The following is a 25879-nucleotide window of genomic DNA, read 5'->3' as shown; positions in this document are numbered from 1 at the left end:
GAGTCAAATCTGATCTCAGATACTCTTTTAAAAAAATTATTAATTTATTTTGGAATTTTACAATTTTTTCCCCAATCTTACTTCCCTCCCCTAACCCCACACAGAAGGAAGTCTGTTAGTCTTCACATTGTTTCCATACTATATATTGATCTAAGTTGAATGTGTTGAGAGAAATATCAAATCCTTAAGAAAAAAATAAAACAGAAGAGATACCAAAATTACATAAGATAATATTTTTTTAAAATTAAAGATAATAGTCTTTGGTCTTTGTTCAAACTCCACAATTCTTTCTCTGGATACAGATGGTATTCTCCATCAGAGATACCCCCAAATTGTCCCTGATTGTTGCAAGGATGGAATGAGAAAGTCTATTAAGATTGATCATCACTCCCATGTTGCTGTTCTGGTGTACAATGCTCTTCTGGTTCTGCTCATCTCACTCAGCATCAGTTCATGCAAATCCCTCCAGGATTCTCTGAATTCCCATTCCTCCTGGTTTCTAATAGAACAATAGTGTTCCATGACATACATATACCACAATTTGTTCAGCTATTCCCCAATGATGGACATTCACTCAATTTCCAATTCTTTGCCACCACAGAGCTGCTATGAATATTTTTGTACAAGTGGTGTTTTTACCCTTTTTCATGATCTCTTCAGGGTACAGACTCAGTAGTGGTATTGCTGGATCAAAGGGTATGGACATTTTTATTGCTCTTCAGAAAGGTTGGATGAGTTCACAGCTACACCAACAATATATTAGTGTCCCAGATTTCCCAAATCCCTTCCAACATTGATCACTGTCCTTTCTGGTCACATTGGCTAGCCTGAGAAGTGTGAGGTGGTATCTCAGAGATACTTTAATTTGCATTTCTCTAATAGAGCAATTTTTCATATGACTATGGATCACTTTGATTTCCTCATCTGTAAATTGCCTTTGCATATCCTTTGACCATTTGTCAATTGGGGAATGGCTGACCTCAGATACTTAATGCAGATATTCAAGTTACTTAACCTTTATTTGTCTCAGTTTCCTTATCTGTAAAATGGAGATAATAGCAACCTTTCAGGGTTGTTATAAGAATCAAATAATTATAAAGCTTTTATCACAATGCCTGCACATAATAGGCATAATAATAGCTATTATTATTTCAGTGTCAAAAGATTAGGTTTGGCTTCTCATTTCAGGTATTCTTTTGTTACTTGATCCTGTCATTTAGGGAGTTGGTTATTTTCTCCTAACTTCATGTCATTTGCTGGGGTGGCACACCCCTGTAATCTCTGCTATTGAGTAGACTGTTACAGGTGGATCCCTTGGGCTTTCAAGTTTTGATTTATAGTAGAATAAGCTAATTTATTTTTCACACTAAGGACAGAATCAATATGGTAACCCTGGGGATGGGTGAGGTTATCAGGCAACTTAAGGAAAGGTGAACTTGCCCAGGTCAAAAATTGAGCAGGTCCAAAGATTCTCTGCCAATCAGCAGTGAGATCAGGCTTGTGAATGATACTGTTTGAAGGCTGGGTAACATAGGGAGACCTCCATCTCAATTTTTTTTTTTCTGAGAAGAGAGAAATCATTTTGGGTGATCAGAGAGGTCTTTTTTTTTTTTTTTTTAGGTTTTTGCAAGGCAAATGGGATTAAGTGGCTTGCCCAAGGCCACACAGCTAGGTAATTATTAAGTGTCTGAGACCAGATTTGAACCCAGGTATTCCTGACTCCAGGGCCGGTGCTTTATCTACTATGCCACCTAGCCACCCCATCAGAGAGGTCTTAATGGATGACATAGGATTTGAGCTGAAGCTTCAAAAATGGCTAGAATTTGGATAGATGGAAAGGAGGGTGGAGAGCATTTCAGGTGTGAGGATGGCAGGAGTAGAAGGTATCTGGCTAAAGGTATAGAGTCTAGAACTCAACATGGAGTTGAGAAGATAGTGCTAAGTACAATTTCTGAAGTGGGGGGAATAGAAATTAAGTTTGGAAAGGTAGATTGGAGTTAAGATGAACCTGGCAGACTTGTATATCAGGTTTTAGGAGTATGGGCAATGGGGAGCTAGAGAAATGTTTGGAGTGGGTGTGACATGATCAAAAGCTTTTTGGGTTGCTGATTTCATTTACTGGCCCCTTCCCCCTCCAAAGTTTCCCTGCCTGGACTGGTTGTTTAAATCATAATATATAACTTCTACATTTTAGTGATATAGGAGTCAATAATAGAAAAAGAATGTAGTCAGTTCATTTTGCTAGAGCTACAAGAACTCCACCTCTTCATTTTTTTTATAGCTGATGGTGAGGGGATGTGACTTATCTAACATCAAACAAAGATTTGTACTCGGGTCCTATCTATCCAAAATCTACCTTCTTTAGGTTATTAGACCCTGCAGTTTCTTCTTGTCCAAATCTTCTGAAGTAATGTATTTACTGTTCTCTAGCTCTTTTCACCAACCCCTTCATTTTCCAATGAAGGCCTTATACCTCCTAGCAACTCCATAGTAAGCCCAATTTTTCACTTTGGCTTCTCCTGCTTCCCAATACAAACCAAAATTCCCCAAAATGTTAACAAATGTGACTCTGCTTTTTCCTTTGGAGCTCAGACACTTGTTCAGAATCCTTACCCATTCCTTGTCTGCCAGAGAGGAAATCCTCTCAGCAGGGCCGTCTGTCAGACCTTCTCAAGCTGCCTGGGAAATGTGTGTTAAAATCTAAGAGATTTGGTGATATTGTATTTTCTCCTCTATCCATGTCACTGGCCCTAAAGAATGATTTGGTTTCTCACTCATCCTCCCACATCCCTCCTCCTTTCTTCTCTACAATGATGCTGGACCCATCTCTGTAAAGGTGAATCTGGGGATGCCTCCATGGTTGCCCACTGGAGATCTGAACTAAATAGTAGCTGTCAGGTCCCTGAGGAGATAGAGGAGGCAAACTGGGCTTCATTGGCTGTCTCTGGCCCATCTCCTGCATTTGGACCTCAATTTTCCCTTCAGTGGAACTGCTAATGTTCTATGCTGGAATTTTTACTGGGCTGAGAGCTAAGGGCCGGACTTGAGGAAGGTGAATGAAGGACATCTCAGTGCACCCTTCCCAGGCAGCCCTTGATCTGAGACCCACCAGATCAAGCCTGCTGTAGTTCTAGAAACAGGAGGCATTTTCCCTTTCTATAATTCCTTGCTTCTGAGATTTTTCTTTGGAGGGAAATGAGTAATAGAACTTCAAGTAAGAAAGGACTCTAGAAATCATTGAATCCAACTTGCTCATTTTGCAGATAAGGAAACAGGCCCTGAAATAGGGAGACCTCAATCCCTTGTCCAAACTCATATTGTAGCAGAGATTTTAACCTAGATCCTTAGGCTCCAGATTCTTGTCTCCTCCCCATCCCTTCTTCCCATTATACCTTCAGTCCTATTCTTTGCACTAAGGCTAATCAGAGCATGGCTGGACTAGCAATAGTCAGATCTTAATAGTGAAGCCCAGGAGACTTCTACTTTATACATCTCTTAAAGGATGAAATACTCTTTAGGTGTCTTTAGGTGGCTAGTACCGTTCATTTAGTCTTCTCTCTCTGGGAAGAGTACAGAAATTAGAGTTAGGAGATGTGGGTTGAACCCTGGGAATTTCTGTATTACCTTTGGAAAAAAATCTTAGCTCTCTGATTTTTAGTTTTCTCAGCTGTAAAATGGAGATAAAAATACCACCCTGCCTTTCTCATAGGGCTCTCCTACAAATCAATTGAGAAAATGGGTAGAAAGCATTATATAGATGTCAGTTATTAAGATGCTTTCATAATTTGCAGACCAGAACCAGAAATGAACCCAAGAGGTGCTCTGATATATCCCCCTTTCTCTAGTTCAATATGTTTATAAAGTAGTGGTGTTAAACTCAATAGAAATATGGGATTCTATTGGAAATCAAGTAAATGTCCATCAATTAGGGAATGTGTTAACAAACTGGTATATGTATGTCATGGAACACTATTGTTCTATTAGAAACCAGGAGGGATGAGAATTCAGGGAAGCCTGGAGGGATTTGCATGAACTGATGCTGAGTGAGATGAGCAGAACCAGAGAAACACTGTACACCCTAAGAGCAACATGGGGGTGATGATAAACCTTGATGGACTTGCTCATTTCATCTGTGCAACAATCAGGGACAGTTTTGGGCTATTTGTGATAGAGAATACCATCTGTATCCAGAGAAAGAATTGTGGAGTTTGAACAAAGACCAAAGACTATTACCTTCAACTTAGAAAAAAAGCCATTATCTTATTATGTAATTTTGCTATCTCTTATACTTTATTTTTCTTCCTTGAGGATATGATTCCTCTCTCATCACATTCAATTTGGATCACTGTATACCATGGGAAACAATGTAAAGACTGGCAAATTGCCTTCTGTGGGGAGTAGGGGGAGAGAGGAAGCAAGATTAGGGGAAAATTGTAAAACTCAAAATAAATAAAATCTTTGAAAAAAATATGGTATTCTAATTCATCTATAAGGTTCCCTGTGGGCTGCATATTGTCTTAGTTTTAAGATGTAAATATAATAAATACATAAATATAAAAAATATAAAATGTAATGTTATCTATGTTTTATTATATTTTTATTAAATATTTCTCAATGATATTTTTTGCAAGGTAATTGAGTTAAACGACTTGCCCAAGGTCACACAGCTAGTTAATTACTAAGTGTCTGAGGTCAGATTTGAATTCAGATCCTCCTCTGTGTCACCCAGCTGCCTTTTCTCAATTACATGTTATTCTAGTTTGACTGTGCTCAGGAATATTATGGGTTACATGTTTGATAACTCTAAAGTACAAATTGGGATAAAAGTTTAATCAGCTTATCTAGAAGTTTTGTTAGGAATCTTTTTATAGTTCTGGTAAACTGAGTCACAAAGCTAGGTTAATATCTTTCCATTAGATGATGAAATCCTATGAGGATTTAGGAATTATAGGATCAGAAATTTAGAGCTGAAAGAACCTTAGATGTCATCTCATCCAACCTTCTCATTTTGTACATGAGGAAACAGAAGCCCAAAGAGTCAACTCTTTTCAGTTCATAGAGAGAGTAAATGGAAGAACTAAATGTTTAACAGAAATAGCAGTCTTTCCATTGCATCTTGCTACCTCTCAAAGAGAGGAGCAGCAGAGCTCTTGTGGGGATTCACTAGGAATTCAGATGCCTGGTACCATACTTTGCAGGGCATCTGAAGAGGTTTATGATGCACAGCAAACTGGGTTTATTCCCATGATGGAATTATCTGAAAATCAGAAAATGCAAAAATGCAGTTGATTCCCTTGGCCACTCAGAAAATGCCTCAATTTACTAGTAACACTGGGCAAAGTCATTTCATCTCAGTTTTGCTTCATCTATAAAATGGGGATAATGCACCTGCCTCCCAGAGTTGTTGTGAAGCTGAAATGAGATCGTCTTTGTAAAGTGCTTAGTCCATGTCAGGCAGAGAGTAGGCACCCTATAAATGAGAGATATTATTATTGTTGTTATTATTAATCATTAGCCTTCTGTGGGACAATCTCACTGCAGTCAGAGGAGGCGACTTCCCTTCCTAGTCCCCTCGGCTCTTGCTGCTGGGGAAGCTGAGCTGATCCGCCCCATCTCTCCCTGGACAAGACGGGTGGTAATTAGCTTGTGGCCGGGCTGGACAGAGTTAACCATTTTCGGGGGACTATTTACTCCTGATCCTAAGTGACAGCTCGGGGAGGGAGAATCACGTGGCTCGAAAATCCCCGCTGGGGGCCCATGAGCATGCCCAGCTGCCTCAGCCTGGGAAAGATGCTGGATCCTGCAGCAGCCACAACATCACCCTCTCCCAGCGCCGGGCACCCACCCGCAGCCGGGGATGACTGATTAGCCAGCCCGCTGAGCCCCAGCTCTGCTCTTCCCAGGCGAGGGGACTCCGGGGTGGGGGGCTGGAGGACCCTGGCCGGGGCTGAGCTGAAGCCCTAGCCAGCTGGGGGGAGGGGGCGCTGGGACGCTCGGAGAAGCTCGAAAGATTCATTCAGCGCGGGCTCCCACCTCACAACCGGTGAGTCCGTCTGTTTTGATGCATCAAATAGGGTGGTGTGTGTGTGTGTGTGTGTGTGTGTGTGTGTGTGTGTGTGTGTGTGTGGGTGTATGTGTGTGTGTATCTGTTTCTGTGTGTCTGTGTATCTGTGTGTATGTATGTCTGTGTCTCTGTCTCTGTGTGTTGATGTGTGTGGTGTGTGTGTGTGTGTGTGTGTGTGTGTGTGTGTGTGTGTGTATCTGGAGAAGGGAGGGGGGCGAGGCTGAGCCCGGAGTTGGGTTGGCAGCTCTCTGGCAGCGTCTCTCTACGGACTGTTTGCACTGCGGTACAAGCCACTTTGCCGGGTTCTCATCCTTGGCAGCTTTTCTTGGGGATCATGGAGGCTGGAGATGCTAATTATAGCCCCCTGGGGGAAGACACGATAAATATAGAAAGCTGTGAGGTGGAGGCGGCTTTTGGGTTGTGAGGTTTCTGGGTCCACAGCTGGGCCCTCCGAGAGGCTGGCTCAGGTGCCCATCTTGTACGGATTGGGCCCAGGGACCAGAGACTATCTCAGGGAAAGCCAGAGATGACCCCTCCAGCATTTGCAGGAGCGATGACCCTCCTGGAAGTGGTGATTGCCAAAACCCAAGTCTCATGAATTCCCTCAATCTACCTTGATTCTTAGGATCTGGGGTGGGGGTGGGGTGGGGAGGAGAGAAAGTGATCCTTGAAGGATCTGAGTTACTGACACCTCAGGTCTGGGGGGGCTAAGGAAAGAACTGAGCTTACTATGATGAAGTCATGGGGGTTCTGGCTGGAGCTTTTGGGTTCATTGGGCAGGGAAGTTGGAAGTGAGGGAGGGCTAAGGTGACAGGAGAAGGGATGTAGGGGAAGGGGAAATGAACCAAGATAGGAAAAGGGAAGAAAAAAGAAGTATGGGAGTAGTGAGGAAGAGGCTGTCAGGGGCTTTTTATTCAGGGATCAGGAGACTTGGAGAAGGGGAGAAAGGAAAAAAAAGGCTTATGGTAACAAGGGAAAAGGAAAACCACCAAATGCAAGAATGGTGAGGTGAGCTTTGGTAGAACAGAAGGCAGGTAGAAGGAAAGGTAGAGAAGATTCATGTCATTAGAGAAACTCAGTCATGGTGCTTTCCAGGCCTTCCTAAATCCCAAATGACTCTCTTTACTCTCATTGTTGATGGAAGGGGTGATGCTAAGAAGGGAATGGCTTGGTTGGTGTGGGGGATGGGAAGTTTGGTTGACATGTGGATAGCAGGCAAGGCTCTGGGGGTCATTAGCAGCTTTAATGATACTCATTTCCTTGGGGGCTACCATGAATGATCTGTCCTAGAAATCTGGGAATTTGCACCTGTCATAGAAATCCCTCAGCTATAGGATTTGGTGGAAGAACTTATGTTTCCTAGAGGCTTTGAGACATCTCAGTTAGGTGAGGGGAGGAGGGAAGGAAGAGAAGAATTTCTACTTTGTATTACATAATCATTAGAGTTGCCGTGTTTCACTCCAGAAGCAACTGCATTTCAGTAACTACAGAGGCTCTGATGCCATTGGAGAGAAAACGGTGGCAGCTCTTGTAGAAGCCTGAACAGACTCTAGCCAATTGGGGATGGGGCAAGGGGAAGGGGAATCCAATTACCCCAGCCAGTATCTCTCAGCTAAACCCATCCTTGGACTTATTTCTGTGTCTCAAACCAACAACATGTAATGCTGAACTGTGAATATGAATTACTGGAAGTCCCAAGCTCTCCAGTCAGCAGAGATGTGATAAGCGAGTTATTACTGAGGTGTAATTAATCCTGGCTGGTTATTACTCAAGTGCAAGACAATAGGGGCTTTGCTGCCAGGTTGTGCTTCTGCCTTTCTTCAATTGTAAGACGATGGAGTGAGCTCTGATTTTTCTCTGCGTGTCTGTCTGGCTTATTGAATTGGATCCATCCCTCTCAGTGTGAATGAAATAATTACAAAAGATGCTCATGTGTGAGAGCAGGGCTGCCAGCTGAGAAGCCAGCCTCTCTGATCCCCATAGTATGGCTCCATTTCCTTCAAGGGAGAAAGCCCATCCCTCTGATTGACTATTCCAGGTGAACCATTCAGCCTTGGGGCCCCATAGAGGAGGGTCAGAAAGGGGAGGAGGTGGGAATCTATTCAGAGCTGGTGCTGAGTCTACCCTGAAGGACTCCTGGTCCTTTTTGGGGTAACAAACAGACTGAGGCTGGAGCAGGAGAGTCCAAGATTAGACCACAAGGAGCACTTCTCAGCTTCCAGGGGTGTGAACCTCTGGAACCAGTCATGAAAGGAGGCTGTAGAAGTTTTCTCTCTACAGATTTTTCAAGAGAGGGTTTTCTGGATTGGATAAGGGGCAACAATGTCTTGAATTAGAGTGATGGATGAAATTTCTTTGCTGAGATCTAAAAAACTCCCCCCCCCCCCATTTTGACAGAAAGCTAAAGGGAAAATGATACAGGGGAAAGTTTGTGGATAGGGCTGACCCTAAGACTACTGCATCTAGGTGGCACAGTGGATAGAGCACCGGCCCTGGAGTCAGGAGTACCTGAGTTCAAATGCAGCCTCAGACACTTAATAATGACCTAGCTGTGTAGCCTTGGGCAAGCCACTTAACCCCATTTGCCTTGCGGGGGGGGGGGGGGGCAAAAGACTACTTAGTAGCCCTTCCTCCATTTACCATTCACCTGGCTATTTGGAGTACAATAGAGCACTGTCCCTAAAATCAGGAGAACCCAAGTTCAAATATGGTTTCAGACACTTATTAACCATGAGACCTTGGGCAAATCCACTTAATCTTGATTACCTCACATCCAGGACCATCTCCAATTGATCTGATTCATATCTGGCTGTTGGATTCAGATAGCTGTGGAGGAGAAAGTGAGGCTGATGACTTAGCATACCACCCCCCCCCCAATCCAATTCACTATGATGTCATTTCTCTGATGTCTTGGTTTTCTTCAAGAATGAAGGACAAACAATAGCAACTTGATTTCTTAGGGGCAGCTCGGTGGGACAAAAAGAGCCTTGGGTCTACTGTCAGGAAGATCTGAGTTCAAATTCAGTCTTAGACACCTGTTAGCTGTGTGACCCTGACCAAAGTCACTTAGCCTCATTCAGCCTCAGTTTCTCCATCTGTAAAATGGGGATAATAATAGCAATGTTGTTGTGAGAATCAGATGATTATGCAGTGCTCAGCAATACACTATATAATGTGTTGTTATTATTATCACTATCACTACTATATTGCCCTTTCACCATTCAAAGTTCTCCACTGTGATAGCTTCACCATGGTCTGCTCATCCAGTGTTATCCATTCTCTAGATCTAGAACTAGGTCCAACACAACTCTAGCCTAGTATCTAGACCTTTTTTCTTCCCAGGTTAAACTTTGGGGCAGCAGGTGGTGCCGTAGATAAAACACTGGGTCTGGACTCAGGAAGACCTGAGTTCAAATCCAGCCTTAGACATTTATTAGCTGTGGGACACTGGACAAATCACTTAACTCTGCCTCAGATTTCTTATCTGTAAAATGAACTGGAGAAGAAAATGGCAAACCCAGTATCTTTGCCAAGAAAACCCAAAATCAGGTCATGAAGAGCCAGACATGACTGAAAAATGACTGAATGGTTTTATTCTCTTTATTCCAAGAAGACAATTAATCTAGGTTAATGTGGTGACATGAATAAAGCCAGAAAGCTTGATGCTCACATTCCAACTCTGAAACATACTGACTATGTGATCCTGGGCAAGTCTTCTGGCTTCTCAGAAATCTAGACACCTAGCAATGTGCTGATAAAAGCTTAACAATGGACTCTTTGGGAGTTGGTGAATGAGAAGTGAAGAGAGCGCACTCTTTAGAGTTTAATCTTCATTATTTACCTTTTTTTCCCCCTATCCTTTCTTAAATCTAGGCAAACAGCAAAATAATCAATTAGTTTTATTTAAGGTGTTTGCTGGTTTCTGAGATGTAAATGTTCACAATGAAAATTGAACAATCGGCTCTAGAGACCTATTACTAGCTTGAACTAGGTCCAGCATACCCCTGTTAGGTTGCTTCTTACACACGCACACACACACACACACACACACACACACACACACACACACACACACACACAAATACTTTAAGCAAAATCCTTCCTTAAAAAAATTTACAAAAGGGAAATTTAGGCATACACTCTGTTAAACCTGTGACTTCCCACCTCTACCGAAAAAGAAGGAAGCAGATTTTAGCCTCTATTCTCTGAGACCAAGATTGGTCATGAAACATATTATTTTAGTAGTAAAACTTTGGAATCAGTGTTTAATTGAAGGGACGTTCATGGCATAAAATATTGCAATCCTGGAGCCAAAACCTTACATTTTAGCCCTACCTCCTTCAAGGATATATATCTATGTGATCTTGGGCAAATCTCTCTCTCTCTCTCTCTCTCTCTCTCTCTCTCTCTCTCTCTCTCTCTCTCTCTCACACACACACACACACACACACACACACAGACAGCCTCTCAGAGACATAACTTCCTCATCTGTAAAATCTTAGTAATAATATCTGTTCTGACTACCTCACACAGTAGCTTCCAAGACCATCTGAAATAATGTATTTGAAAGTGATTTGAAAATTGTAAAGATTTCTCTGAATTCTGTGGGTCTGTTTTAAAGGAGTGACTAATGATATGAATTTCAGATACAGCAGTTGATCATCAGGAACAGTATATTTTTGGGCAAGTGGCTTCCTACTCTTTCTGTGAACCAAAGCAACTCTAATTGTGATACAGGGTGTCCCCAAATTCTTAGAATTTTCCCCAAGACTATAGGGATACCCTTAGTTTCTTTACAGTTGGAGTATTTAATAGGTTACAAAGTGCTTCCCCTCCCCAACCATCTTGTGAGGGAGGGATTGGAGGGTGAAGAAATAGGATTTAGAAAGTATGAACTGTTATATGACTAGCAATTAACTGAACTGGGACTCAAATCCTCTTCTTCTGACACTGGGAGTTAGGAAGATGAGTTCAAATCTTGCTTCAGACACTTACTATCTATAGATAATTCTAAGAGCTTAGTGAAACCTTTCATTCTGAGTTTCTTCCTCTATAAAATGGGGTTCATAATAGCACTTACTTTACAGGGTTGTAGTGAGGATTAATATTTAATAATCATTAGGTAATATTTGTAAACCTTTATGTTTATCATAAAGGGCTTGTAGGTGGATAGAGCACAGGGCCTGAGTCAGAAAAATCTGAGTTCAAATCCAGCTTCAGATGTTTACTAGCTATGTAATCCTAGACTAGAAATTAACCCTGTTTGCTTTAGTTTTCTCATCTATAAAATTATCTGGAAAAGGAAATGGCATACTACTCCAGTACTTTGCCAAGAGAAACCCAAATAGGGTCACAAAGAGTAAAAAAACAACCAAAATGACTAAACAACAAAATATTGAGACAGGTAGGTGGCACCGAGGATAGAATGCCAGACCTGGACTCATCTTTGTGAGTTCCAATCTGGTCTCAGATACTAGCTGTATGATTTTGGACAAATCACTTTACCCTGTTTGCCTCATTTTCCTCCTCTGTAAATAAACTGGAGAAGAGAACGACTAACCACTCCAATTCTTTGCCCCCCCAAAAACTCAGATAGGGTCACAAAGAATAGGATATGACCAAAAATGACTGAACAACAACATGTACAATTTCAAGTATTAAATAAATGCTCGCCATTATTATTATTATTATTATTATTATTAATTGGCTTGTTTGACAGTTTAATATTTCCAGGTTTCTAGAGTTAGGATGCTTTTCTGATTTTACTTGGTACTAATCCCTTCATTAATGTGGGTGAGACCGTGCAGTAACAATTTGTATTCTCAATTGGCCCCAGTGAGAAGCAGCAGGGTATGGTGAGCATTCATCTCTGATTCAAGGGCCCCGGATTTGAGTTCTGGTTCTAACATGCATCCAGTTCATTTCCAACTCTTGTTATTTCTATTTCTATCATATCTGCTTCCTCTTTTTTCATTTAGCTCCCACCTTAGCCCAGGTCCTCCTCAGCCTTCTGATCTCCTTCCCTCAGGTCTCCTCACCCCATCCTCCATACTGCTGCCATCTAACCCTAGTACTCCCATACTCACTAAACTGCATTGTCTCTCCTTTGCACCCAGGATCAAATATAAACTCTCCTATTTAGCTTTTACAGCTCAAAACAACCTGCTCACAAAATTATTTTCATTTTCATGATATATTAATCTGACTGCTGCCCTGTATGATCCAGCTAAACTGGCCCCCCTCTGTTTCTCAGATGTGGCACCTACCTCTCATCTCTGCAGTTTTGCACTGGCTGAACCACGTATCTATTGTTCGCTTCTCTTCACTTCTGCCTTATAGAATCTTCTCTTTCTTCAGGGCACAGCTGGAATTTCATTTGGCCTTCCCTGATCTCTGTCAGCTCACTCCCTCACAGACTACCTTGGATCGAGCTACTTTGTATTTGTTTTGTATATGCTTATCTATGTACTTGTTTTCTCTCTTTAATTAAAATGTATGCTCCTTCTTTGTATTTGTATGCCCAGGGTCTACAACGTTGCCTTTACAGTGATACTAATCATAATGATAATATTAATGATGATAATTATAATTTATGTGGAGCATTAAGGTTTCGCAAGACAAATATTTCATTTTACCCTCACCACAACCTTGGGAGGTAGGTGCTATGATCATTCCCATTTCACAGCTGCAGGAGTAGAGGCAAGAAGAGATGACTCGACTTACCTCAAGGCACCCCAATCCTTAGTATTTGAGGTTAGATTTGAATTAAAGTTTTTCTGACTCCAGGTCTAATGCTCTGTTCACTTTGCCACCTGACTACCTAAGTACTAATGTAATGGATGCTTGTGAATTAATTTCTATCCCATAGGTGAAAATTCCCTGAAAAGTATAAAGTGGAAGGTGGGGGGCAGCTAGGTAACATAGTGGATAGAGCACCAGCCCTGGAGTCAGGAGGACCTGGGTTCAGATTTGACCTCAGTCACTTACTAGCTGTGTGATCCTGGACAAATACTTAACCCTGGTTGCCTGAAAAAAAAAAGAAGAAAAAGAAAAGTATAGAGTGTTAGGTCAATGCAAGAAAGTCCAGTTGCCTCCAAGATCAAATATAAAATCCTGTTTGACACTTAAAAAGATCTTCACAACCTGATCCCTTCCAACCTTTTCAGTCTTTTCATACATTACTTCTCTCCACATCCACTTACAGTCCAGCAACACTGGCCACTCAGTATGTTCTCTCTGGACTTTCCCTTTTCACTGAAAAGGTCATCCCTCCCCTGTCATCTCCCTCTCTTAAAATGTTCTCCTTCTTCCCCTCAGCCTCCAGAGAACAAGTTTATTATATTATCACCTTCAGTACCTCTTTAAAATAAGAGCTAGATGGGAAGGGAGAGGAAAAGGGGGGATGAGGGACAAGGAACAGAGAAGAGAAATGGGAGTCAAGTAGGCAGGGAATCACAACTGGGAAGGGGGTAAGCTGGATTCTCAGGGAACTAGCCAACTCTGCCAACATGATGGAACTGAAATAAAAGCTCAGGGAAACTGGCTTCCTTCAGCTTCAATCTCAGTCTCAGTTCATGAGACTCTAAGGAGGGGCAATCAATCAAGCAACCATTTAAGTATGATGTGATGTGTACTGATTCCACAGGGCTTATATTCTCTAGCTGCAACTATGTGTGTGTGTGTGTGTGTGTGTGTGTGTGTGTGTGTATGTAGAGCTATAGAGATATTCTCCTGTGTATATATGTATATGTAAATACACATACACATATATGAAAGATATTTGCAAAAATAATTAAGATTATTAATTTTATTTTTGAGGAAGGTAGTAATCCCTAGGGGATCAGAAAAAGCCTTTAGAGTCTCTTGCTTGAGCAGAGCTTTGAAAAAAACAAGAGATTTTAAGAGAAGGATGAGCATTCCAGGCATGGGGGGGACAGTCAGAGGTGGGGTGCTATGAATTACAAACTGATAGACATATGGAAGCTGGCTAAGCAGAGAGACAGGGAGGGCAATTCAGGGATCACAGAATCATTGCTTCTGAAAACTGCCAGGGACCTCAAAGGTCATCATATCCAAACTGTTGTTGCTGTTCTTCAATCCTGTTTGACTCTTCATGACCCTATTTGGAGTTTCCTTGGCAAAGATGCTAGAGTGGTTTTCATTTCCTTCTTTTTAACTCATTTTATAGATGAGGAAACTGAGGCAAACAGGATTAAGTGATTTATTCAGGGTCATAGAGCTAGTAAGTATCTAAGGCTGGATATGAATCAGGGTTCCTTGACTCTAAGTCAAGAGTTCTATCCATTATACCATCTAACTGCCCTGACTAAGGATTCACTCTGTAATATCCCTGACAAGTGATCATGCAACCTCCAGTGATGCTTCCCTCTATATATAGGCAGTCCTTTCCATTTACGGACAATCCTCATCATTAAAAGTTTAATTTTCCTCACAGTGGGTCAAAATCTGTTTCTGTTTCCTTACTGCTCCTATCCAGCCCTAGGAAGGCTCTTCTAAGACTAGAATGGACTGTCCCCCTGGCAATTACCATAAAGATCCAGTTTTGGTCCTCAGGGAGGTTATAGTCAGAAAAGAAAAATGAGATTCATTTTAGTTAAAGGCTGTCTGGAATACACACAGTTAAACCCCTAGTATCCATGCTCCACAGTCACACTGATTGTATAAAGTTTCAGATACTGCAAAAATCATCTCTTTTTGACTGTAAGGCATATTACAGAATTAAGATCCTTAATATTATGTTTTGGGTAAGTAACTATTAAGGACATATCCATGAGTCCTCTGTCAGAATATAGTGATGGAGTAATGGAAATTGTATTACATGTGGAATCAGAATTCTGGTGTGGCCTGGGCCTCAGTTTCCTCCTCTGAACAATGAGAAGACTGGACTCAATGATCTCTCTAAGGTCCCTCCTGGCTCTAAAATTCTGTGGTCCTATGACCTAGGAAGATGGTCCAAATGAAAAAAAAGAAACCCCACTAGAGATAATCCACAAAGGAGGTCCTTGGGGGTGTATACTGAGAGAGGGTTCAGGAGGAATGTCTTTATATATGCCTGAGCAGGTTGAGTTACATGGATGAGTCTCTCAATTCTTTTGAATCTCAGTGTCTTCCTGTTAAAATGAAGGTTCGGGACTATTTGATTGTAAGTGCTTCCATAGACAGTAACTCCTTGAGGGCAAGGATTGCTTTTTTGCCTTTTTTATATTTCCAGTGCTTAGTATAGTATCTGGCACATAGTAGGCCCTTAATAAATGTTAACTGATTGATTGACTAGACATCTCTAAAGTCACTTCTAGTTCTAATGGTCTGTGCTTCTTTAAGTGCATTTATCCTTATTCAGATACATCGATTAGGCATTCATTCAAGCAATGATTATAGCTGTTTAAATCTTACTTTGAAGTTTATAAGGAAATACATATGTAATTTAATTTATATAAATATATAATTTGTATGCAGAATTTTATTTGGAAGAATCTACATTCAAATCCAGCCTCTGCCATTTACTACCTGTGTGGCAAATTATTGGACAAATTACTTCATCTCTGAGTTTGATCAACTATAAACTGAGGGATTTAGATTAAAACTCTAAGATACTATATTTATGATTTTATGATTCCCCTAACAGGCCTTAGAGATAAAATGCTAGAAGTACTATTATCCTCACTTTCCAGATGAGGAAACTGAGGCTCAGAGTGGTCACCTAGCTAGCAAAATATCAGAGATGGAATTTGAACCCAGATCTTTGAAACTACAAGTCCAGTATGAGATTAACTAATTTTTTAAAGCACAACAAAGCATGGTTCCTTAAGAGGGAAGTAAGAGGAGAGTGAAGACATGCCTAAGGATTAGTTTGTACCCACTGGGTGTTACTTTGTCCATAAAAGCTCCCTAGAGGACAGATATTTGGAGTAGTACTGGAAAATATTGAGACAACAGGACACAGAGAGAGAGAGAAGTGGGAAGAGTCAGCTTCTCTTTTCTCTAGACCAGGCTTAGAGGGTCTGTCTCACAGGAAACTAGCATCTTAAGAGGTGGTCTGCCGGCAGCAGGGAATTTAGTTCTCTCTCATTCATGTAGACCCCCAGCCTGGGCCAATCCTGTCGGCAACTTCCCAGCTGCTCAGTAGCCTGACTGGTCCCCTGACCTTCCTTAAGCAAGGCAGCCTGGCGGCCATGCTGGGTTGCCATAGTAACTGGCAGCCACCCAGCTGGGTTGCCATGGTAACCAAAGAGAAGATGTGGAGGGGGGGTCAGCTTGGGGGATCAGCCTTAGAATTAAAAGAACCAACGAAGGATGAAGGAGGGGTAAGAAAGGATTGGGGGAGAATAGAGAAAGCCCTGATGTTCTGAGTACCCTCTTTTCCCTTTCTTCTTCAGGAATCAGGAGAGCCAGGGAGAGAGATAGGGAAGAATTCATTTTGGGATTTCTTCTGGTAAAAACATTTAAGATCAAAAGGGGTTGTCTGGGGTCTGGGAGTACAGTCTAGGATGGAGAGTCTCAGACACAATAAAAATAACAACACTTAATGACTGACTAGTCTTAAGGTGCTTTATTTTCAGACACCTACAACCCTGCCTCATGCTGTGCATAGTCCTTGGTGGTAGAAGGCAAGTGGGACAGATGGAAGACATTCAAGAGGAGAAAGCTGCCCAATGCCTTCAGGGCATCTGCAATTTCAATAGCTGGGAAAGGTGCTTAGCAATACCCAGCATGGTAGAATGGATAGGGAAGCAGACATGAAGTCAAAAAGAGCTGGGTTCAAATCCTACCCACCTCGCACTGTGTGACTTTGGACAAGTCACTTAAAATGAGGAGTTGAAATTAATGGTCTCAAAGGTCCCTTCTAGGTCTAGATCTCTGATCCTATTAGCCAAGAATAGAGGACAGATGAACTAATAGATAGCTCTCATGACCATCTCCCACCTTTATCCCCTATTAGGTTTTAAACTCCTTAAGTCCAGGATGATAGACATAGAAATAAACATGAGATTGTCCCTGACAGAATGAAAACTCCTCAAGGACAGGGAACGTTTCCTAAATTATTTTCTTTTTTCTCCTCAACACTAGCACAGTGGCTGGCATACAGTAGATGTTTAATTAATGGTTATTGATTTAGAGAAAAGGACCTCAGTAATCTAACCACTTCAGTTTTACAGACAAGGAAACTGAGGTCTGGAAGAGAGTAGTAGAAGGAGCAGGGAAGTATCTCAACTAAGACTACACAGCCAGTTAGCAGATGATCTGAGATTTGAACCCAGATCCTTTTCTACCAAGTCCACCATTTTTTTTCATGATACCCCACTGCCTTCTTTATACTTCATTACAATGCTTTGTGTCAAAATGACATCCAATACATGTTATACAAAGGGTAAATTCTGAATAATTACATGCTGAGTGAAAGATAAATTAATGTATTCATCAGTCTTTTTTTCGTCAGAGGGAAGGGTGGTTTGGATTGTCCTTATATTAATAAGGGAGGCCCAGGATGCTGAGTGATTTGTTTAAAACCATATAAAAGCATATTTTTAGGGACAGAACTGAATACCCAACCCATTCTCCTGACTCTCTGCCCTAAGAATGATTAGCAGGCTAGGGTGAGAGGGGAAATTGCTAGAATGGGAATTTAAGCTGTGTGTGTGTGTGTGTGTGTGTGTGTGTGTGTGTGTGTGTGTGTGTGTTGGCTTACCCATTAGAACAGGTTTTTCTGGTTGTTGTTGGAGGGGAGATGGAGGAAGGTGAGTCGGAATAGGCACTCACTGTAGATTTTATATATAGCCATCCCAAGGCCTTGCCTCAGGGCATCAGGCCTTTGGGAGAAGCTCCTGTTTTAGAAACTTAAATCCTAGGCCCCCTATGCAGACAATGCTTGATTATATAAATATCATCACGGGGATACAATCAGGGCTATGCAGAGGGTTCAGTAAGTATGGGCAAAGCCATTCCCTTTGGAGTAGAGGGGAAGGTAGAATGGTTATGAACTCCTGGGATTGAGAAGATGGAAGCTCTGCTGATGGTAAGAGTGAGATAAATGAACATACCTTCTTCCCTAGGCTAAGTAATATCTAGCTAATCCCAGAGGGAAGGCACCAGAAGTGGGTGAGTGGGGGCTGGGAAAAATCTCTGGCAGAAGGTGACATTTGAGCTGGGTCTTGAAGATGGCAGAGGAGGGAGAACATTCCAAAAATGGGGGAAAAGCAGTGAAAAGACAGGAACTCAGGATATGGAGTGAATGCCATGTTTGGAAAGCAGCAAATAGGCTATTTGTCCAGAAGACAGTGTAGCAAGAGTCAATGGAAGGGAATAAAATGTAAAAAAGACTAGAAGGGTAGGAAGGGGCCAGTTTGGAGCCAGATCTTCAAAATGGTGTCAAATACATATGAGGAAGAGCTTTTATATTAGAGGAGAAAACGATAGAGGTTTGGTCAGTGTTTGAACCTCATTCTCATCTAAATTGGTTCAAAAAGGGAAAATATACATACACAAAGGGATTTTCCTAAAAACTACATATCCTATACTATATCCTACTCAACTGGGAAGTAGGAGGGGAAGGGAAGAAGAGAAAGGAGAGTGATAAAAGGGAGGGTAGATTACAGGAGGCAGTGGACAGAAGAAAAATAGACTTTTGAGGAGGAATGGGGTAAAAAGAGAGATAAAAGGATAAAGAGAAGAAAAATAGGATGGAGGAAAATATACACTTAGTGACCATAACTGTGGATGTAAGAGTGATGAACTCACCCATTAAAAAATAAAATGATGCCATTTGGGATTTTATATTTTATCTTGGAAGTAATAGAGTCACTAAGAATGTAGTTTTTAGGAAAATCCCTTTGGCAGTTGAATAGAGAATAGACTGTAGTGGAGAGAGACTTGAGGCAGGGAGAGGGACCAGAAAGCAAGTGCTGTAGTTGAGGTATGAGGTAAAGAGGGCTTGCATTTAGGATGGAAGCAGTATAATGGTGGAGAGAAGGAGAAAGGACTAAACTTGACAATAAATTCCTATGTGAGATGAGTATGAGTGCAGAATCAGGGATGACACTGAAGATGTGAATCTGGAAGACTTGGAGGATGAAAATTGGAATGGGAATATTTGGGAGAGATGATTTTGAAGTAAGATAAGTTTTGTTTTGGAATATGGGGTTTGAGATGCCTTTAGGACATCTAGTTCAAGATGTCCAGAAGGCAGTTGGTGATGTGTAACTTTAGAACAAGGTTGGATATAATGATCTGGGAATGATTTGTATAGAGATGATAGTTGAGAACTAAGGGAGATTACTAAGAGATATAGAAGGAGAAGAAATGAGGGCCTGGGTCCTCCTCTTGGTAGACACATTTAGGTGGTGAGTATGATCAGGATGCAGTTCCAGCAAAGGAGACTGAGAAGGCTGGATCAGATAGGAAAGACTCATGTAATGAAAGCCCAGAGAGGAAAAAGTAGTCATCCATTTGAAGATGGTGACTGACAATGTCAAAGTCTCCAGAGAAGTCAAGAAGGATGGGCAATGAGAAAAGGTCATTAGATTAAGCAATTAAGAGATAATTAGAGGGGGCAGTTTCAGTAGAGTGATGCAATTAAAAGCTAGATTGAAGAGAATGAGAGTAGAGAGGTGAGGGTGCCTTATTTAGACAATCTTCTCAAAGAGTTTAGCTGAGAAGAAGAGAGATATAGACTGGTAGCTAGTTGGGATAATTGAATCAAGGAAGGTTTTTTTGGTTTTGGTTTTGGTTTTGATTTGTTTGTTTTTGTAAGGCAATGAGGTTAAGTGGCTTGCCCAAGGTCACACAGCTAGGTAATAATTAAATGAGATCTGATTTGAAATCAAGTCCTCCTGACTCCAGGACTGATGCTTCATCCACTATGCCACCTAGCTGCCCCTTGGTTTTTTTTTTTTTTTTTTATGGATCTGGGTACATTAATAGCCAGTAAAAGAAAGAAATTGAAAAATTAGAGAAAGAAGATGATAAAGTGGGGAATCTTCTAGAATTGAATTGAGGGTGCATATAATGAGATCTGCCTTCACAATAAGGAAGGTTCCCTTTTCATATCAGACAAGGATGAAGAAGACTGTGGAGGAAGATTTTCTAAATGATGTGAGATTGGGAGGATAGGAGAAGAGGCAGCTCTTGGTAAATGACCTCTATGTGTGTGTTTGAATTAAGTTTGAATTGAAATTCTCTGCTAAGAGGGTTGGGAAGGTATATTGAGAGAAATTTCAAGAGAATGGAAAACTTTGGAAAGACATTGGTGGAGAATGGAATAGTAAATTGATTGGGGGGCGGGGTTAGAATGCTTTCTTGATGTAGTCAGGATTTAGTTGAGAGCAGAGACTAATCTACTACAATGTAAATTTGTAATAGATACAGAAGGGGCTGAAAAGGAAAAGGGAGGAGAGCACAGCCAGTTTAGAGGTGGTGATGTGGGAAAGAACGGAGGTCTGGAGGGAATGGTTCTTATGGGAAAGATAAAGAATAGGATTAGAGCCAAGGAAAGGACTAAGAGTCATAAGGTTAAGAGAAAGATAAATGATAAAAGATTATGATCAGATAAATCATAGACCCTATTATTATCTTCCTCCCCTCCCCAAACACATCACAGGCTCTTAAGACAGTGAGTTGGAAGGATGAATTAAATTAAAAATGGAAACTGATGTTCAGATAGTATGGTAAGGTTTGCAAAGCAACAAACCAATGAGGTAGGTTATACTAAGGTCTGCATTGAAATAAATATCTGTTGTAGAGATAAGAACCCTTATGATGTCACTGATTCTCTTGGAGAATGAAAGACAAACAATGAGGATGATGCCTAGGTGGGGAACAAAGGGCAGAGGCAGAGATTTTCAGACTCTTGGATTACATCGGGTTTGCAATTAAAGAACCTAATTTTGCTTCTTATTCTGTGTCACCTTGGATAAATCCCATTTCTATGGATCTTTGTTTCCCTAACTGGTAAATGAAAGAGTTTGATTAGATTATTTCTAAGATCCTTCCCATCTCATATTCTATGATCAAAGTCTTGCTATGTGATTTCCACCCATTTCTTAACCTTTTTGAGTTTGTTTCCTTATCTCTGATCACCACAGGATGAATTTTCTTCCCTAACTTGACATAGACTTTGCCCTACCTACTTGGAGGAGTTGGGCAGGGTGTTTTATAGCCAATAGATGCTTCCCTTGAGGTTGGGTGTGCTGCCTATTCATCAGCTTATTATTCCAATCTTGGCCTTGAAAATCTGCTGCTCATTGCACATATTTAACCTATATCAAATTACTTACCATCTTAGGAAGGGAGAGAGAAAATTTGAAATCCAAAATTTTTTAAGAAATGAATGTTAAAAATTATCTTTACATGTAATTAGAAAAAATAAAATACTATTTAAGAAAAAAGAAAATCTGTTCCTATTATCACACTCTAAAGGACTGCATTGCCAAAGAGAATGTCTCAGCCAAACAATAATATAGTGCAGTGCACATAGTAGGAACTTAATGCTTTGTTAAATGTAGAAGAAATGAATGAGTACTTTAAAGAAGATGGGAATAATGGGATTGTTTGTGGGATCATGGTATTTCAGGTGCTTTGAGTTCTAATCCTAACTCTTCCTGATGCTGACCTATAGGGAACTCTTTAAGACTTTGTTCCTTGATCTTTTTTGTGCCTCTGTTTCCTTCTCTGTAAATTAGAAGAGTGGAACAATATGATCTCCCAGGTCACTTCCAGTGTTGAAGCTGGGCCTAAAATCTAAAACTCTTTCACTCCAGTCCCATTGTTCTTTCCGTCATGCTACAGTGTAGATTTGACAAGGAAGAGAAGGGGGGGGGGAGAGAAAAAGAATGAAGTTTGGAAAGACTGGTAGGAAGAAGAGTGTTGGAGCCCATTTTTATGTAAAGAAAGGACTTCAACAGGGAAGACATTATTACTCAGTCAAACCCTAGACTCATTCTAACTTGATAGGAAAATAAGAAGACCTGAGTTCAAATCCAGATTTAGACAATTATTAGCTGTGTGACCCTGGGTAAGTTACTTGACTTCTGCCTCAGTTTCTAATATGTATAGTGGGGATAATAATGGCTTCTTGCCTCATATGGTCATTATGAGGATTAAATGATACAATATTTGTAAAGCACTTTGCAAGCCTCAAACTACTCTATAAATGCTAGCTATTGTATCTACATGCTAGCTATTATTGTATAATCCAGCACAGAAGCAGGGGATGGCAGCTCTCTCTCATTCTCTTTTGCTGCCACTGGATCCTTGACTAGCCTCTGGACTGGGAGGATCCCCCCCCAGATCTCCTGACCCACTCCCAACTCACATTATATGATGTTTTAAGATCTGTGAAGCATTTGCCCCCACAACAACCCCGTGAAAAAAGGTAACACAGTGTTTATTAGACTTATTTTATAGGCAAGGAAACTAAAGTTCAGGGCATTTAAACAAGCCAATTTTATGAGTCCCAGAGTCCTTGGGTTTTGCTAGGGTAGAACTAATATTAGCTCACATGTACACCACACTTAAGGCAACCTTATGCAGTAGTAAAATAAACATTATTTCTACTTTATAGATGAGGAAACTGAGGCACAGTGGCATTGAATGACTTTCCCAATGTCAACCAGCTAATAAGTGGGGGGGCAGTTAGAATTTTAACCCCACACCTCCAAAAAACAGCTTTTCTGCTGTCATGACAGCTTACCATGATCCCTTCTCAATTCCAAGACTTTTCCAAAAATGGAAATTTTGCAAGTGGACTTTATTAGGAAAGTAGACAGTAAAATGGATAATAGGGTGCAAGAGTGCCAGATTTTAATTCTGAAAAATCTAATACTTCTTAGGAGGGTACATATAGCCACCTACCTTTTGGTGCTTACTCTATAGCTGTGTGACCATGGGAAAATCATTTAATTTTTCTGGGCTTCAATGTCTTTTTTGATCAAATGAGGAAGGCTGACTTAATGGTTTCTAAGGAGACCATTATGGTTGTTCTTTTCCTGGATTCTGGACTTTAAAACCATGCCAATCTGACTGCTGTCTTATCATGGAACTTCTCTCAGTGGTGGGGGTCTTCTTGTTGGCTTCTCATCCTGAAATAGCCTTCTATGAGGCAGCTACTCTTTCTCCCTTTTGTAAAGGGCTCAGGAGTCAGTCAGCCTTCCTTCCCCTTCCTGCCTTTATTTAATGAAATTCAAAACTATGCCCACAGGACTGGGCACCTTTTTCCTCCATTCTCCCTGACCCTCATTTTCAATTTTTTTTGTATGTTGTCTTCTCTCACTGAAATACAAGCTCCTTGAGGGCAGGGACTGTCTTTCTTTTGGCTTGTATTTGTATGACCCCTTCCTGCTTTCTGACCTTAACTCTCCAACTGGCATATATTTGAATTCTTGTTTCCTTCCTTCCATAGAGAGTTTGGGGCACAGTGAAGTTAAATCACTTGCCCAGGCTTATACCTGATCAGACTTACACATGCAAGATGTAGTGGAGGTCAACCAAGCTTTCCTTATTCTGAGGGTGGTTCTTTATCCACTATGCCCCTCGACTTTGCTTGTGGAGGTAAACTGTTGACTTGAGATGATTCATGACTGGTTTCCTCTGTGCCTCCAACCCCACTCCTATGCTCTGCTTCAGATCTGACAGCCTAACTGCCTTGTCCTGAGCTTCTAGCTTCGGGGGTGCCTTTGGCTCTCTGCCCATTGGCAGACCTGGGTGAATCAGAACCCTTGGGGCCCAATTAAGTATTTCACACCTGTCCTAACTGTGAGGAAATGAGTCAGTTTCCCTTGGGGAAATGCTTTATACAAAGCCCGCCTAAACAACTTAAAAATAAAACTAATTTCACTATGCAATAATCTATATTATTTTTATATATACATATATTATATAACAAGCACACATCTAACTATAGGTATATTAATCACATACATAAATAGATGTAATATAATACAGATGCACCCATATATGTATATTATATAATATACATATATAAATTTATGTGTATTATATATTGTTACATATAAATACATATTATATTATATGCATACATATTTATATGCATACATAAATATATTTGTATTAATATATAATATATCTGAATATATTTAGAAAAGAATAAACCTTTACCAATAATCAGAGGAAGATCATTTCATTGCATAGTGTATCTGTAGAAACCGAACCAATCTGATCCAAGTATATTATTGGGTAAATTTTTACACTTATGTTATAGAGTCATAACTTAAGTTTGGAAGATACCTTAGCCCAATCCCTCACTTTTATGGATGAGGTAGGTACTAAGAGTTAAGTGGGGGTGGCTAGGTGGTGCAGGGGATAGAGCACGGGCCCTGAAGTCAGGAGCACCTGAGTTCAAATCTGGCCTCAGACATTTAATAATTACCTAGATGTGCCTTGGGCAAGCCACTTAACCCCATTGCCTTGCAAAAACCTAAAAAAAAAAAAGAGTTAAGTGACTCACCCAAGGTTACACAGGGAGTAAGTAGCCAATCTAGGATTTGAATTAAGGACCTCTAACTATTAGTCCAGTGCTACACAGCATCACAAAGTTTTTCCAGGAGAGCAGAGTCTTAAAAGATGGCTCATTTTCTTTAGGGAAGGATGGGGTTAGGAAGAAGGGAAAAGATGAGTGAAAGATTAGGACAGTGAGGAAGGAGATGAGATTGGGTCTTTTGCCTTTGACCCATGCTGGTTGGGTGCTGGAGTCACCTAATGTCTTGGTTTCTCTGGGCAAATTTCAGACTACAAATTGCAGAATGTTGGCCAGTCTGCTTTGAGAGAAATTTCCCCTCCCTCACTAGGAGTTTGGTGAGGCCACAGGTCTCCACACCCAACCCATTCAATCAGCCCATGTCTTTCCCTGCAACAATTCTATTAGCTAAGTCTCAGAAGGTAAAATAACTTGTCCATGTATGCATAGCTTAGTAAGACTGGGATCCAGATCTCCTGCCTCAACTACATCACCCTAACCACTTAACTCTTCATTACTTCTTCTAGGATGCCTTTTTTTTAAACAGTTGAAGAGGTTGATCTATTTGCATAAAAATATACAATAAGTTGTGATCTCACTTTCAAATTATTTCTGATCATAATCCTTTTATCCCCCTCCTGTATGTAGAGTAGATTTCAGCTGAGGAATGGCTAAGAGTGAGGGGAAGAAAATGATTTGTTTGACTTTTCTTTTATGGAAGTAACTCCACATAGTTAAGTTTCATTCATAGGGGCTGTGCTGCCCAACTGATCCCCTCTTCCCAAGTCACTAGACCCTAAATTGCGGATAGGTGGTAAATGTTTCCCCTGGAGGATCTGGGGGAGTAGGAGTAGAGGAGAGACAGCCAGCTTCTTCTAGGGCCAACCTAGAGAACCCTCCAGACTGTACTGAAAGTTAGACCTCTGCTCTGCGGAGCTGAGAAAGGGGGAGGAGGGGGCGAAGAGAGTGACAGAAAATAGGGGTATGGGGAGGCATGCCTCATTACCACCTGTCTGTGCCCATTTGCCCACAAATGACCTAGGGCAATAAAGAAGGATGTTTAAGCATGGGGAGGGGTCAAGAAGCCTCTGCAGGAGTCAGGGCTTGTTCCTTGATTGGTGAACTTATCTGTGGCTGCTTTCCAAAGACTCCACGCTAAAGGTGGGGCAACCCACAAGACAGGGGCTCTGCTGTGTGGGAGAGGTGGTCTTCCAGGGCTCAGTCTCTGAAATGAGGATTTTGAGATGGTTCATTTGCCAGTCTCCCCTGAAGCAGGAGAATGGACTAGATTCTTTCCATTGTTCTGCAACCTTTCTGTAGTTCCCTCC

At 41.1% G+C, this 25879-nt stretch overlaps 1 protein-coding gene across 8 annotated transcripts in view; it reads left to right on the top strand.

Moving 5' to 3' along the window:
- PLEKHA6 (pleckstrin homology domain containing A6) overlaps positions 1–25879 on the top strand; it is a 220861-nt gene that overhangs the window by 41687 nt on the left and 153295 nt on the right. The window contains exon 1 of one of the 8 annotated variants that reach the window (XM_074222451.1): positions 5991–6043. The exons of the other annotated variants lie outside the window; for them this stretch is intronic. The gene's annotated coding sequence lies outside the window, so the exon portion shown is untranslated. Of the gene's footprint in view, positions 1–5990; positions 6044–25879 lie in introns of those variants that run through there. 8 annotated transcript variants of the gene reach the window in all.

This window comes from Macrotis lagotis, chromosome 2 (assembly GCF_037893015.1).
Source record: "Macrotis lagotis isolate mMagLag1 chromosome 2, bilby.v1.9.chrom.fasta, whole genome shotgun sequence".
Classification (NCBI taxonomy): Eukaryota; Metazoa; Chordata; class Mammalia; order Peramelemorphia; family Peramelidae; genus Macrotis; species Macrotis lagotis.
This window is presented reverse-complemented; position numbering and strand designations above follow the sequence as displayed.